Here is a 14,769-nt window from a genome sequence, read left to right as displayed (position 1 = left end):
GGTACATAGGCTTTCCTTTTTCTGTTCTACGAAATCATTGACCATTGTTCCATCTGAGTTCAATCTTTGTCTAGTTCAAGGATTGCAGACATCTTTTACATTCATTGAAACTTGTCTTTTTTCTTTCTTTTCCTCCTTTTTACCCTGTGATACATTGGAGAGAAGAAAGAGTTGGAAAGCAATATATTTTACCCATAAGCATCACTACTTACTTAAATTGGTCCTAGCCCAGAATTTTCCCTGGATCTAATATTACCCTGAAAAGACTGGTTGCTAATATTACTAAATGCTAAGTGTAATTTATAAACAATATTTTAAACACAACAGTCAGTTCAGTTAAGTTCAGTTGCTCAGTCGTGTCCAACTCTTTGTGACCCCATGAACCACAGCATGCCAGGCCTGCCTGTCCATCACCAACTCCTGGAGTCCACCCAAACCCATGTCCATTGTGTTGGTGATGCCATCCAACCATCTCATCCTCTGTCTTCCCCTTCTCCTCCTGCCCTCAATCTTTCCCAGCCTCAGGGTCTTTTCAAATGAGTCAGCTCTCCGTATCAGGTGGCCAAAGAATTGGAGTTTCAGCTTCAACATCAATCCCTCCAACGAACACCCAAGACTGATCTCCTTTAGGATGGACTGGTTGGATCTCCTTGTAGTCCAAGGGACTCTCAAAAGTTTTCTCCAACACCACAGTTCAAAAGCATCAATTCTGCAGCGCTCAGCCTTCTTCACCATCCAACTCTCACATCCATACATGACCACTGGAAAAATGATAGCCTTGACTAGATGGATCTTTGTGAACAAAGCTGTCTCTGCTTTTTGATATGCTGTCTAGGTTGGTTATAATTTTTCTTCCAAGGAGTAAATGTCTTTTAATTTTTAGTAATTTTTGAAACTTTCTTAGTCAATTTCTTATGTATTTATCTTCTCGATGCTGGAGATAGTTATTTCATTGCTATGTCGTGTCCAACTTTTTCGACCCCATGACTGCAGCTCACCAGGCTCGTCTGTCCATGAGATTTCCCAGGCAAGAATACTGGAGTGGGTTGCCATTTCCTCCTTCAGTGGATCTTCCCAACCCAGGGATCGAACCCACATTTCCTGCATCTCCTGCATTGGCAGGCAGATTCTTTACCATTAAGCTACCAGGAAAGCCCCAATAAAGTAAAGGTTTATTATTCAATAAATTAAATACTTGAATGAATGAATGAATGAAGCAACTAAAACAATTTTTTCTGTCTATGTATATTGTAGAGTACAAAGATCCTGTTTAGGTAGAAGAGGATTTTCTCACCTGCCATATCTAGATTTGATTTGTTGCAATGACATATTTATGAACTTAATAGCTAAGGAGAATGAATATTCACTTCATGGCACCAAAGTTAGTGTCAGTTATATATCAGTTATATAACTATAAATGATACTATCTTTAGTGCCATGAAGTGAATATTCATTCTCCTTTTATAGTTATATAACAGGCTTCCCAGGTGGCTCAGCAGTAAAGAATCTGCCTGCAATTCAGGAGCTTCAAGAAGCATGGGTTCAATCCCTGGGTGAGGAAGATCCCCTGGAAGAGAAAATGGCAACCCACTCAAGTATTCTTGCCTGGGAAATCCGATGGATAGAGTAGTCTGGTGGGCTACAGTCCACAGGGTGGCAAAGAATTGGATATGACTGAAGCGATTTAGTATGCACACATAGTCATATAACAAGTTCAGTTTTTATTAGTGATGTTTTTTCCTCCTTTAGGCAGAGATCTTACTACTAATATAAACATCAAACAGCAAGCAGAGGAAAGTACAGTTTTTACTGCTTTTGTGTGTGTGTGTGTATATACATATATACATGTTTATTTATTCTTAAACTACCAATAATTAATATTTTATCAGTTAGGTTTCTCCAGAGAAACAGTATACAATTTTATATAAATCAATATTATATATTATATGTAATTATATGTATATGCATAGTTATATGTTATTTAAATATTTAATTAATTTTAAGGTCTTGGCTAATGTAATTACGGGGTGAAGGGCAGTGGCTAATCAGTTTTATGTCAATCAGACAGGCTGGCAAGCTGGAAACATAGGCAGAAGTTTATACTGCATTCTTGAGGCAGAGTTTTTTCTCTGGGAAATATTTGTTTTTGCTTTTTAGACCTTCAGCTGATTGGATGAGGCTCATCCACATATTGAGAGCAACATCCTTTACTTAAAGTCAAGTGATTTGGATGACAACCACATCTACAAAATACCTTCATGATAACAGCTAGATCAGTGTTTGATTAAATAACTGGCTACAACAGGCCAGGCAAGTTGACATATCAAATGAAAAATATGTTAATTGTATCATTAAATATAAGAAAATGGCTTTTCACTTTTCTTAGCTTTTATGAGCTAAATGAAAATGTAAAAGACAGAGTAGTGTTACAAGATAAAGCCGTATCAAATGCAAGATTTCTCAAGAGCAGTCATGATGATATTTTTCCTGCTACAAATATTGGAGAGTGATCCAAAATGAACTATATCTGTTTGTAAATATAAACAGTAGAACCAGAGGAGGACACCCAACAAAATGGAAATTCATTTTATAGCTTCTCTAAAGTTGAAATGAAACTGAATAAATGGGAAAAAGTTAAGTCACAGAATATAAAGGAAACTGAGATCAATAGATAAGTGATAAATATCAAATTTTAGTTTGAATGTCTATAATGAGGCAAGCTCGGAAATTATTAGCACATCTAATAATCATTGCATAATAAAGAGTAAGCTGTGATGCAGAAATGTAACTAATTCACTGAATAAATGAGAGTTGGAGACAAAATTTATGAAAGGACTTTAGAGAAACATAAGTATAGTCTTAAAGTAAATAACAACAACAAAAAAATCAAACTTAGAAAGTGAAAATTTCCCAAAAATACGTGGACTATTTAATCATCATAATATAGGAGAAACTAAAAATCGAGAAAAGCTGCAGGCTAAAATTTACAAAATCTGTTGAGATAAAAATGTGTCAAAGCAACCATCTTGCCTTCCAGACTTGAATAAGATTGTCTCAGTAGATTTCTAACCATGTACTGCTAATTCAGGTCTAATTGCAAAGGATGGGCCCTTGAATGCTGAGTTGAGACCAAGAGTATTCCAGAATGTTAGCTGTCCAAGGACTCACATATTGCCTAATATTAATCAAGCTTAAATATATACCTTTATTTTCTCTTTAAAGATAATTTTTAGTGGGGTCCCCCAAATTCATACTTAGGTAAAAGAGTTGTTGCAATGGGAAATGCAGAAACGCATCACATTATGATTAACATTAGCCCTAACTGTAAAAGGGACTTTCCCTGAAAAGAATAGGCAGAAAGACAGAATTTAATGAAATGACTCAGAAGCAGAGGGAGGAAACCAATGCTACCTTTTTTAGAGAAAATGGAATGGAAAATTTTTTCTTAATAGCTCCCTTTGGAAAACCAGAAATATACCCAATAATTCATGTTTACACAGGAAGAAAATTTGGAAAGTGTTAATTAAGGTTGTGTGAATATATATTGTTTTTACTTCAGATTAATTTGAAACTGGAAAATATGTAAGAAACACTTTCAGCAATGCCTCTCATGCTCTGAATTGGTGCCTTCTTATCTCTTTATCAGTTTTTTGTGAAGATAATTTTTTGGGAAATTTTCTAGTTTAGCTCCCTCACTGAAACCATTTTCATTTTTGGTGGTGACAGAGAGTATTACATTTTTCCAGTTATAAGTTAAAAATGCTTGTTTAAAGATATGTAATACATACGCACACACACACACACACACACACACACACACACACACACACTGGAATCATATATACCAAATGTAAGCAGTGGTAGTCTAAAGCTAATAAAGATTCTAATGTGATATCTCCCCTCTTATTTTTTAAAAAATATTTTGCAACAGTATATAACCATCTATTTGTAAGAAAAACAGCAGAAATGTTGATATATCTTTCTCTTGGACACATACTTATATGATAAAATTTGTCATGAAAATATTTCAGTTTGAAAATTTAAGTATGCCATATCCAAATTCTAGGAAACTTAAAAATATATGTTTTTATTTTAATTTTGGCTATGGAGAACTTTTAAAATCCTAAAAGATGATGCTGTTAAAGTGTTGCACTCAATATGTCAGCAAATTTGGAAAACTCAGCAGGAGGCACAGGATTGAAAAAGGTCAGTTTTTATTCCAATCCCAAAGAACGACAATGCCAAAGTATGCTCAAGCTACCATACAATTGCACTCATTTCACATGCTACCAAGACAATGCTCAAAATCCTTCTAGTTAGGTTTCAGCAATACATGAACTGAGAATTTCCGGATGTATAAGCTGGATTTAGAAAAGGCAGAAGAACCAGAGATCAAATTGCCAACAACTGTTGGATCATAGAAAAACCAAGGGAATTCCAGAAGAACATCTACTTCTGCTTAATTGATTATGCCAAAGCCTTTGACTGTGTCAGTTCAGTTCAGTAGCTCAGTCGTGTCCGACTCTTTGTGACCCCATGAATCGCAGTACATCAGGTCTCCCTGTCCATCACCAACTTATGGAGTTTGCTTAGATTCATGTCCATCGAGTCAGTGATGCCATCCAGCCATCTCATCCTCTGTCGTCCCCTTCTCCTCCTGCCCCCAATCCCTCCCAGCATCAGAGTCTTTTCCAATGAGTCAACACTTCACATGAGGTGGCCAAAGTACTGGAGTTTCAGCTTTAGCATCATTCCTTCCAAAGAAATCCCAGGGTTGATCTTCTTCAGAATGGACTAGTTGGATCTCCTTGCAGTCCAAGGGACTCTCAAGAGTCTTCTCAAACACCACAGTTCAAAAGCATCAATTCTTCAGCGCTCAGCCTTCTTCACAGTCCAACTCTCACATCCATACATGACCTCAGGAAAAACCATAGCCTTGACTAGACAGACCTTAGTCGGCAAAGTAATGTCTCTGCTTTTGAATATGCTATCTAGGTTGGTCATAACTTTTCTTCCAAGGAGTAAGTGTCTTTCAATTTCATGGCTGCAGTCACCACCTGCAGTGATTTTGGAGCCCCCCCAAATAAAGTCTGACACTGTTTCCACTGTTTCCCCATCTATTTCCCATGAAGGGATGGGACCAGATGCCATGATCTTCGTTTTCTGAATGTTGAGCTTTAAGCCAACTTTTTCACTCTCCTCCTTCACTTTCATCAAGAGGCTTTTTAGTTCCTCTTCACTTTCTGCCATAAGGGTGGTGTCATCTGCATATCTGAGGTTATTGATATTTCTCCTGGCAATCTTGATTCCAGCTTGTGTTTCTTCCAGCCCAGCATTTCTCATGATATACTCTGCATAGAAGTTAAAAAAGCAGGGTGACAATATACAGCCTTGACGTACTCCTTTTCCTATTTGAAATCAGTCTGTTGTTCCATGTCCAGTTCTAACTATTGCCTCCTGACCTGCATACAGATTTCTCAAGAGGCAGGTCAGGTGGTCTGGTATTCCCATCTCTTTCAGAATCTTCCACAGTTTATTGTGATCCACACAGTCAAAGGCTTTGGCATAGTCAATAAAGCAGAAATAGATGTTTTTCTGGAACTCTCTTGCTTTTTCCATGATCCAGCCAGTGTTGGCAATTTGATCTCTGGTTCCTCTGCCTTTTCTAAAACGAACTTGACCATCCGGAAGTTCACAGTTCAAGTATTGCTGAAGTCTGGCTTGGAGAATTTTGATCATTACTTTATTAGCATGTGAGATGAGTGCAATTGTGTGGTAGCTTGAGCATTCTTTGGCATTGCCTTCCTTTGGGATTGGAATGAAAACTGACCTTTTCCAGTCCTGTGGCCACTGCTGAGTTTTCCAAATTTGCTGGCATATTGAGTGCACCACTTTCAAAGCATCATCTTTCAGGATTTTAAATAGCTCAACTGGAATTCCATCACCTCCACTAGCTTTGTTCGTAGTGATGCTTTCTAAGGCCCACTTGACTTCACATTCCAGGATGTCTGGCTATAGATGAGTGATCACACCATTGTGATTAACCGGGTCATGAAGATCTCTTTTGTAGAGTTCTTCCGTGTATTCTTGCCACCTCTTCTTAATATCTTCTGCTTCTGTTAGGGCCATACCATTTCTGTCCTTTATCGAGCCCATCTTTGCATGAAATGTTCCCTTGGTATCTCTAATTTTCTTGAAGAGATCTCGTCTTTCCCATTCTGTTGTTTTCCTCTATTTCTTTGCATTGATCACTGAAGAAGGATTTCTTTTCTCTTCTTGCTATTCTTTGGAACTCTGCATTCAGATGCCTATATCTTTCCTTTTCTCTTTTGCTTTTCGCCTCTCTTCTTTTCACAGCTATTTGTAAGGCCTCCCCAGACAGCCATTTTGATTTTTTGCATTTCTTTTCCATGGGGATGGTCTTGATCCCTGTCTCCTGTACAATGTCACGAACCTCATTCCATAGTTCATCAGGCAATATATCTATCAGATCTAGGCCTTTAAATCTATTTCTCACTTCCACTGTATTATCATAAGGGATTTGATTTAGGTCATACCTGAATGATCTAGTGGTTTTCCCTACTTTCTTCAATTTGAGTCTGAATTTGGTAATAGGGAGTTTATGATCTGAGCCACAGTCAGCTCCTGGTCCTATTTTTGCTGACTGTATAGAGCTTCTCCGTCTTTGGCTGCAAAGAATATAATCAATCTGATTTTGGTGTTGACCATCTGGTGATGTCCATGTGTAGAGTCTTCTCTTGTGTTGTTGGAAGAGGGTGTTTGCTATGACCAGTACATTTTCTTGGCAAAACTCTATTAGTCTTTCCCCTGCTTCATTCCACATTCCAAGGCCAAATTTGCCTGTTACTCCAGGTGTTTCTTGATGTCCTACTTTTTCATTCCAGTCCCCTATAATGAAAAGTACATCTTTTTTGGTGTTAGTTCTAAAAGGTCTTGTAGGTCTTCATAGAACCGTTCAACTTCAGCTTCTTCAGCATTACTGGTTGGGGCACAGACTTGGATTACCGTGATATTGAATGGTTTGCTTGGAGACGAACAGAGATCATTCTGTCATTTTGAGATTGCATCCAAGTGGCAATGGCACCCCACTCCAGTACTCTTGCCTGGAAAATCCCATGGACGGAGGAGCCTGGAAGGCTGCAGTCCATGGGGTTGTGAAGAGTAGGACACGACTGAGAGACTTCACTTTCACTTTTCACTTTCACTTTTCACTTTCATGCATTGGAGAAGGAAATGGCAACCCACTCCAGTGTTCTTGCCTGGAGGATCCCAGGGATGGGGGAGCCTGGTGGCCTGCCGTCTATGGGGTCACACAGAGTCGGACATGACTGAAGCGACTTAGCAGCAGCAGCAACTGCATTTTAGACTCTTGTTGACCATGATGGCTAATCCATTTCTTCTGAGGGATTCCTGCCCGCAGTAGTAGATATAATGGTCATCTGAGTTAAATTCACCCATTCCAGTCCATTTAGTTCACTGATTCCTAGAATGTCGACATTCACTCTTGCCATCTCTTGTTTGACCACTTCCAATTTGCCTTGATTCATGGACCTGACATTCCAGATTTGTATGCAATATTGCTCTTTACAGCATCAGACCGTGCTTCTATCACCAGTCACATCCACAGCTGGGTTTGTCTTTGCTTTGGCTCCATCCCTTCATTCTTTCTGGAGTTATTTCTCCACTGATCTCCAGTAGCATATTGGGCACCTACTGACCTGGTGAGTTCCTCTTTCAGTATCCTATCATTTTGCCTTTTCTTACTGTTCATTGGGTCTCAAGGCAAGAATACTAAAGTGGTTTGCCATTCCCTTCTCCAGTGGACCACATTCTGTCAGACCTCTCCACCATGACCCGCCTATCTTGGGTGGCCCCACAGGGCATGGCTTGGTTTCATTGAGTTAGACAAGGCTGTGGTCCTAGTGTGATTGGATTGAGTAGTTTCCTGTGAGTATGGTTTCAGTGTGTCTGCCCTCTGATGCCCTCTTGCAACATCTACCATCTTACTTGGGTTTCTCTTACCTTGGGCGTGGGGTTCAAGGCTGCTCCAGCAAAGCACAGCTCCTTACCTTGGATGAGGGGTATCTCCTCACCACTGCTCTTCCTGAGCTTCAACGTGGGATGGCTCCTCTAGGCCCTCCTGCGCCCGGGCAGCCACTGCTCCTCGGACGTGGGGTTGATCCTCCAGGCCACTGCCCCTGACCTCAGATGCGGGGTAGCTCCTCTCGGCTGTTCCCTCGCTGTCACAGCCTGGCACTCTTGGCTGCTGCCCCTGATCTCGGACGTGGGGTTACTCTTCTTGGCCATCGCCCTTCGGGCATGGGGTCCTTCCGGCTTCTGCCCCTGACCTCGGACGCGGGGTAGCTCCTCTCGGCTGTTCCCTCGCTGTCGCAGCCTGGCACTCTTGGACGCTGCCCCTGCCTCGGACGTGGGGCAGCTCCTCCCGGCTGTGCTTAGTGTGCCTGTCGCAGCCCCCTGTGCTTAGTGCGTAGATCTCATTTGACTGTGTAGATCACAACAAACTGTGGAAAGTTCTTCAAGAGATGGGAATACCAGTCCACCTTACCTGCCTCCTGTGAAATCTGTATGCAGGTCAAGAAGCAACGGTTAGAACCGGGCATGGAACAATAGACTTATTCTAAACTGGAGTACATCAAGGCTGTATATTGTCACCCTGCTTATATGCAGAGTACATCATGTGAAATGCTGGGCTGGATGAAGCACAATCTAGAATCAAGATTGCCAAGAGAAATATTAATAACCTCAAATACACAGAATGTGGCAGAAATGGCAGAAAGTGAAGATGATCTGAAGTGATGAAAGTGAAAGAGGAGAGTGAAAAAGCTGGCTTAAAACTCAACATTCAAAAAACGAAGATCATGGCATCTGGTCCCATCCCTTCATGGTGAGGTGCTTGCATGGCATCATTGACACAATGAACATGAATTTGAACAAACTCCAGGAAATAGCAAAGGACAGAGAAGCTTGTTGTGCTGCAGTCCATGAGGTCACAAAGAGTTGGACACGACTAAGTGACTGAACAACAGTGGAGAACTTAAAACATGCAAGAGTAAAGAGAATATTATAAACAATAACATGGATTTTGTTTTAATGTATTATCTAACAAAATAGTAAAATATATAAAATTTGAAGTTGATGCAACAGCAATTAGATGGAGTGAGTTGTCAGTATAGTGATTATCTGTGGGCTTCACGGCACTTAGTAGAGATAGACAAATGATCGATTCAGCTTCTTTTCCAAATGTACTGTCAAATTAATCTGCCAGAATTCTATTTCATTTGGTCATTATTAATCTTAAATATTCAAGGGACAGATCCATCTTCAGACATAGTCTTAATTTCAACAGGTCTCTTCTCCAAACTCCCTGCTCTCATCTAAAATCCTGAGACTGATTACATGTTGATCACTGACCATATCCTTTTAGTCCGCTTCCTTATCTATAATTGTGGTTTTCTTAGGATGTTCCTTCTCCTATCCTATCTTGGCTTGTAATTTCTCCCCATCCTCAAAGACTGATGTTGTGGCCCCATCTTTTCTAATATCTATCTTTGGCCCCATCCAAAAAAACTAGATGTGTTATTCCATTCTTTTTCTGCCTACTGTAGTTTTAATTGAGCCTTTTACATGATTCCGCTTTCTTTCTTCCTCAGCATATCAGCTTTCCTTCAAAAATATTTTTAGTCATTACCTTAGAATTTGAAATGTGCATCTATAATCTAAGTCTACTTTCAACTAACACTAACCATTTCATGACCAGTGCAGGTAACGTGTAACAGAGTATGCCCACTTACTCTTTCTTGTCCCTTTATACAGTGCTGTCATTTATTTCATTATCAGTGTGCTGTAATCATCCAATATGTTGCTGCAGTTTTTATTTTGAACAAACTCTTATCTGTTCTATCAATTAAAAATAAGAAAAATAAAACATTTTATTTTGCTTTCATTTATTTCTTCTCTAATGCTCTTCTTTCTTCATGTAGATCTGAGTTTCTGACATGCAATTTTCTTTTCTCTGAAGAACTTCTTTTATATTCCTTGCAAGTCAAGTCTACTGTTGACATAGTTTATCATTTTTGTTTGTCTGATAAAGTCTTTATCTGTCCTTAACTTTTGTAGGGAAGGTAAAATTTCACCTTTACCCTCTTAGAGTTTTTTGGCTGAACCTGAGAATTAAACTGATCTTAGATTAACAGGAGAAAAACATACAAATTTTCATAAGTTTGACGTGGGAGCCCTCATAAGAAAATGAAGACCCAAAGAAATGGTGAAACCTGAAGCTTTTAAATTGGGTTGAACAACTGAGACTTTTGTGGAAAAGTAAACTATAAGCAGAGGCTAAAGGAAGATAAAAATTCTTTTGACAAAGTCTGTTTGTCCCGAATTATCTTGGCTTTGACTCCCTGTTAAAATATTTTCTTTCTTCTGGTATGGAGGACATCTTTAGCATGCAGTTTTTATCTCCTGTTTTCAGGAAGAAAGGGGAGAGCAGCGTGTTCTTGAATCTGCTACTTTTGAAGTACATTTAGCTCAAAATAATCCTTAAACCAAAGAGATATTTTGAGATAGCATCTTCTTCCACCCTTGACTTTTGAAGGTTAATTTTTCCACATACAAAATTCTAGGTTGGTATTTTTTTCCTCTTTCAAGACTTTAATGTTGTCTTTACTATTTTTCTGCTTTCATGGTTTCTGAAGAGAAGTCCAGTGTAGTTCTTAGTTTCTTTCATCCAAAGGTAAAATGGTTTGTTTGTTTGTTTTTCCTTTTGGCTTCTGTAAGTTTTCTCTTTTCTTTGATTTTCTGTAGTTTGAATATTAAATGTTTAGGTGTCAGTTTTTTGTGTTTACTAACTTCATTAATTTTGGAAAATTCTCAACCATTATAACGTCATGATTGTGCCTTTTCTCTCCTTTTTTCCTTCTAGCATTCCTTTGGAGTTGTCCTACTGGTCTTCGAAATTCTTAGTTGTTTTTTCATTCTTTTTCTTTTCAGTTTGGGAAGTTTCTATTGACAAATCTTCAGACTCACTGATTCTTTCCTTAGCCATATATAGTTTATTAATGAGCGCATCAAAGTTATTCTTTAATTCTTTTCCTGTGTTTTTAACTTCTAGCATCTCTTTGTGTTTATTTCCAAGCGTTTCCATCTCTTTGCTTACATTAGCTGCCTTTTCTTGTATTTTCTTCCATTAGAACCCTTAGTATATTACTACTACTACTACTACTACTACTACTAAGTCGTTTCAGTCGTGTCCGACTCTGTGCAACGCCATAGATGGCAGCCCACCAGGCTCCCCCGTCCCTGGGATTCTCCAGGCAAGTTTGCCAATCTGAAAATTCCAAAATCTCTTCCATATCTGAGTCTAGTATTGATGCTTGCTTTGTATCTGCAGACTGTTGTTTGCTTTTAACATACCTTGGAATTTTTTGTTGAAAGCTAAGCATGATGTATAAGATAAAATAAATTGAGGTAATAGGTCCTTTGTGTGAGCTTTTAGATAGGAATTAGGCTGTGTTTGTTGGTTACTGTACCTGTAGGAGTCAGAAACTAACATTTTATGTAGTGTTCTAGTTTACTATTTCACCTGTTGTCTTTCCCAAGAGACCCCTACTTAAATAGGGTCATAAATGCCATTCTTTCCATTGTAATCTTCTGCTATTATATATAAGTCTCCTTGATATGGTTGGTGAAGTGCTGGGGAGCTGAAGCATTCTATAATCCTGTAATTAAGTCTCAGTCTTTTAATGATCTTGCTTCTCAGCTTTTTCCCTCACATCTCTTTAGTGAGATAGAATGGTCATCAGGGACTGGAGTTTGGTAATTCCCTTCCCACATCCGTTAGACTCTGTAAAACCCACGTTGGCTGGGCTGTAGCAAAATAGATTTTCTTAGCTCAGGCCTTTATTTTAAGAAGAAGTGAATGATCTGGATGTATTTCAAAATGGTTACTTTTTTCCTCACCCTGCCTAAAGCATGAGAGGAGTTTTCTTAGAAGAATGAGCAACAGATAGATTGGGTTTGGGTTGGGAAGATCAGAATTTCAGTTTAACCGTGTTAATTTTGAGACATCTTTTAGACATCTAAGTGGAGATCTTAAGTAGATATTTGGAGTGCAGGAGAATTATTTGGCTAGAGATACACATTGGCGAATCATCAGCATACAGATGAGACTTAAAGACAGATGTGAGACTGTGTAAGATCATGTGGGTGTGAGTGTGGAGAAAGAAAGGAGCAAAACCAAGAAACATTAAAAAGTATGTGTGTGGGCAGGGGTAGTGGGTGTTGTGTACAGGAGAAGGAACCAGCAAAAAAGTTGAGAAGAATTATAAGAAGGAAATAAGTGAGAAAATGATATAGCAAAGAGTCAAATCTACTCTGTCAAATGCTGCTGGTATTACAAGTAGGATCAGATAAGCTAGCATATCTTCAGAGGATTTGGTACAGAAGCATTGAATATAGGTCAGGAATTGGATACATAGAAATTGAACAGAAGTTAGGTAGCCTGGCCCATAGGCTTTCTCTGGCAATACAATCATCCTAAAGTGAGACTCTGATGCTGGGAGGGGAGGGGCAGGAGGAGAAGGGGATGACAGAGGATGAGATGGCTGGATGGCATCACCAACTCGATGGACATGAGTTTGAGTGAACTCTGGGAGTTGGTGATGGACAGGGAGGCCTGGCGTGCTGCAATTCATGGGGTCGCAAAGAATCTGACACGACTGAGCGACTGAACTGAACTGAACTGAAAGTATTAAGACAGTTCTTTCCCCATCGTACTCATTGTGCCCAAATGCAGATTGTGATCTAGTTTGTATTATGGTCTTTACGTTCAATTTAGAATCCCCAGAAACTCCTTAATGACATCTATTCTACCAGTGTCAAGCTGTGCCCTCAACTTGAGAAATGACGTGAGTCTATGAACCCATCTAGTCCTAGCTCTATAATTTTTAAACAGTGTTCATTTCAATTGAAATAAGTGTGATTTTAAAGTTTCTAAAATTACCTTGGGGTTCAGGGAAACCTATGGCAACAATTTCAAAAGTTTGAGTTTACCAAATTTTATAAAATGAACTGATAAACTTTTTTTTTTAAAAGCATTTCCCCCTTTTCTTTTTTAATGGAAAATCTTTGCAGTTTTTACTGACCTTCAACCTATAGATAACCATTGATTTTTTTTCTTTTTTATGTTTTTTTTAAATTTTTTTAATTTTAAAATCTTTAATTCTTACATGCGTTCCCAAACATGACCCCCCCTCCCACCTCCCTCCCCACAACATCTCTCTGGGTCATCCCCATGCACCAGCCCCAAGCATGCTGCCCCCTACGTCAGACATGGACTGGCGATTCAATTCTTACATGATAGTATACACGTTAGAATTCCCATTCTCCCAAATCATCCCACCCTCTCCCTCTCCCTCTGAGTCCAAAAGTCCATTATACACATCTGTGTCTTTTTTCCTGTCTTGCATACAGGGTCGTCATTGCCATCTTCCTAAATTCCATATATATGTGTTAGTATACTGTATTGGTGTTTTTCTTTCTGGCTTACTTCACTCTGTATAATTGGCTCCAGTTTCATCCATCTCATCAGAACTGATTCAAATGAATTCTTTTTAACGGCTGAGTAATACTCCATTGTGTATATGTACCACCGCTTTCTTATCCATTCATTTGCTGATGGACATCTAGGTTGTTTCCATGTCCTGGCTATTATAAACAGTGCTGCGATGAACATTGGGGTACATGTGTCTCTTTCCATTCTGGTTTCCTCGGTGTGTATGCCCAGCAGTGGGATTGCTGGGTCATAAGGTAGTTCTATTTGCAATTTTTAAGGAATCTCCACACTGTTCTCCATAGTGGCTGTACTAGTTTGCATTCCCACCAACAGTGTAAGAGGGTTCCCTTTTCTCCACACCCTCTCCAGCATTTATTGCTTGCAGATTTTTGGATCGCAGCCATTCTGACTGGTGTGAAGTGGTACCTCATTGTGGTTTTGATTTGCATTTCTCTAATAATGAGTGATGTTGAGCATCTTTAATACAATGTCATACTGTGTGTGTTTAGGAACTCTCTAATGCAGCATGTACAAGTAATATGACACAGATTAGAATTTTCAGATGATCCATAAACAGTAATACAAAACATATTAATATAGGTAATGTATTATAAGAGAAAAATTCTGTCTTCCAAATATTCCAAATTATTCATTTACAAAAGCATACAGGGAAGAAAGAATATTGACAGAAGGTGGCTAGATATACTGGAAAATAATAGTAGATCATAGAAAGGCTGAAAAACATTGTGTTAAGATATTTTCAAGACAATACAAACCATTATAAAATCCTTTTAATGTTAATGTAAAACTTTATTTTTTGATGCAAGACCATCTGTGAGGATACTGTGTGGAACAGTATATGGAGAGCAGATGATTTCAGGACAATATTTTAAGTCTCTCTGTAGTCTCAAAGAAAGAATTCTTGGGAAAAATAAAGAGATTCATTATTCCCAGTGACACACTGGCAGAGAATACACTGGTAAGCACTCTGCCAGCAAACCTAGAACTCCTGAGTGGTCTTTTGACTGTAACATTCTGTACTACTCTCCTTTTCAATCTAGGTGTTAAGGTAGCACCAGCAAAGAAAGGAATAGTTTTCATATTGGAAAAAGACTTCATTTTGGTATCCATTTCCACATATTAATTAATCTTGAGTACTTTATATCCCATGATTT

At 38.9% G+C, this 14,769-nt stretch overlaps 1 protein-coding gene across 3 annotated transcripts in view; it reads left to right on the top strand.

Annotated features, from left to right (window-relative positions):
- THEMIS (thymocyte selection associated) overlaps positions 1-14,769 on the top strand; it is a 207,191-nt gene that overhangs the window by 68,336 nt on the left and 124,086 nt on the right. The gene's annotated exons all lie outside the window — the stretch shown is intronic.

Source organism: Ovis aries, chromosome 8 (assembly GCF_016772045.2).
Source record: "Ovis aries strain OAR_USU_Benz2616 breed Rambouillet chromosome 8, ARS-UI_Ramb_v3.0, whole genome shotgun sequence".
Lineage (NCBI taxonomy): Eukaryota > Metazoa > Chordata > Mammalia > Artiodactyla > Bovidae > Ovis > Ovis aries.
The sequence above is the reverse complement of the archived record's forward strand: the minus strand, read 5'-3'. Positions and strand labels throughout refer to the sequence as shown.